Source organism: Suncus etruscus, chromosome 2 (assembly GCF_024139225.1).
Source record: "Suncus etruscus isolate mSunEtr1 chromosome 2, mSunEtr1.pri.cur, whole genome shotgun sequence".
Taxonomy (NCBI): Eukaryota; Metazoa; Chordata; class Mammalia; order Eulipotyphla; family Soricidae; genus Suncus; species Suncus etruscus.
Window position 1 is genome coordinate 103,498,521 of NC_064849.1, and position 2,193 is coordinate 103,500,713.

The 2,193-nt window shown below is 35.0% G+C and overlaps 1 pseudogene; it reads left to right on the top strand.

Moving 5' to 3' along the window:
* The first annotated feature begins 1,355 nt into the window (after positions 1–1,355).
* LOC126002932 (uncharacterized) lies at positions 1,356–1,471 on the top strand (annotated as a pseudogene).
* The last annotated feature ends 722 nt before the right edge of the window (positions 1,472–2,193 follow it).

Sequence of the window (2,193 nt, forward strand, 5' to 3'; positions counted from 1 at the left end):
GCTAAAGAAACTGTGGTACATCTACACAATGGATTATTATGCAGCTGTCAGGAGAAAAGAAGTTACGAAATTTTCCTATACGTGGATGTACATAGAATCTTATTATGATGAGTGAAATAACTCAGAGGGAGAGACACGCTGAATAGTCTCACTCATCTATGGGTTTTAAGAAAAATTAAAGACATTATTGTAATAAGGTCCAGAAACAATAGAGTTAAGGAAAATAAAATAAAGTTAAGGGCTGGAAGGGCCAGAAGGACCAGCTCACAATATGAAGCTCACCACAAAGAGTGGTGAATGTTGTTAGGGAAATAACTACACTAACAACTAGCATGACAATGTTAAAGAATGAGAGAAGTAGAATGCCTGTCTCGAATACAGGCAGGGGTGGGGGAGGAGAGAGGATAGCATTGGTGGTGGGAATGTTGCACTGGTGAAGAGTGGTGTTCTGTTTATGATGTTTTATGTTTCTTGTAGAGTTCAATCAGTGCCTTGTGTAACTGATATATTAACCCTTTATCTGCTGAGTATTGTGTGAATAGTTCATTTCATGGGTAGCCTTTGTATCCTAGTCATTATTTCCTCTAAAGTGCAGAAGCTTTTGAGTTTGTAGTCCCATTTGTTTATCTTTGCTTCCACTTTCTTGGCCAGTGGTGTTTCTTCCTTGAAGATGTCTTTAGTTTCAATGTCATGGAGTGTTCTGCCTATGTTTTCCTCTATGTACCTTATGACTTCAGGTTGGATATCAAGGTCTTTAAACTATTTTGATTTGACCACCTTTATGCATATTGTTAAAGAGACATCTGAGTTTATTTTTTTGGATGTAGTTGACCAGTTTTCCCAGCACCACTTGTTATAGAGGCTTTCCTTGCTTCACTTTGTATTTCTAGCTTCTTTATCAAAAAGTAATCGTTCAGAAACCTATGTGTCCATCTCTAGATAGTCAAGTATATTTCATTGATCTGAGGGTCTGTCTCGTTTCAATACCATGCTATTTAAATGACCACTGCTTTATAGTACAATTTGAAGTTGAGGTAAGAGATTCCTCTCATCTTTTTTTTTTTTTTTTTTTTTGCCAAGGATTGCTTTAGCTATTTGTGGATATTTAGTTCTCCATATGAATTTCAGGAGCATATGATCCACTTCTTTAAAAATTTTATGGCAATTTTTATAGGGATTGCATTAAATCTGTACAACAGCAACAATAGGTGATTAGTTGACAGGTCTACCCACATATGAGTAAAATTTATAGTGATTTAATAAACTCTGTATTAACTTATAAAGAATCAGAGTTGTATATTTTCAGTTAAAATAAATAAAGTGCATAATCTTTCTTTTAAAGATATTGTTGGTTCATCTCTTCTCTGCCTTTTGGCTAAGATCAAGTATAGTATCTGTTTTTATCAGTTTAAAGGTACTGTTGGTTCAACAAGCCACAAACCATAAAATCATCCCAGATACATCAATTCCTAGGCAGAAAACTCTGTGACCTCCTTGGAAAGGTAGTCAGTAGATTCCCCTCCCTTCTAGATGGGCTTTGAAGCCACCATACCCAAATTCCTCTGTCATATAAACAGCCCAGATTCATAGCTCTGTAGCTCATGGCCAACATCTCTTCCAAATTTCACAGTACTAAGATCCCTGTAAGAGCACAGAAAATGTGATGGGAAAGTTGTATAGAAATCCACCAAACTCAGTGAGCAAAACATAAGGCTCAACCAGCACAAACCAGCTCAGTAAATCTTCAGACAACTTTAGAAAACCATTGTAAGATATAACCATTAATACAAATTAATTTTTAGTGATCTATATTTTGATAATTCCTTTTGTCTTTGTTTCAACAAGCAATCTTAAATAAATTTGTTTATGCCATCTAAGGAAATAGATTTGGAGGGAAGGAACTGGAGACATTGGTTGACAGAGGTCACCAAGGTAATGGGATTGATGCTATAACAATAAATGCTTAAAACAATTGCATTCTGAACAACTTTGAAAATCAATGTTTAAGTACAAAAATTAAATTAAAAGCTATTATACACCTAGACCAGGACACAATGATCCTCATATATCTAAAATATCTACTGCAAAAGAAACAGTATATTTATATTGTCATGACGTTCATGGCATTACTATTTACCAGAACAGGGACAAATTTCTGAACATAACATTCTTTCATTATAGGCCTACCCTCAT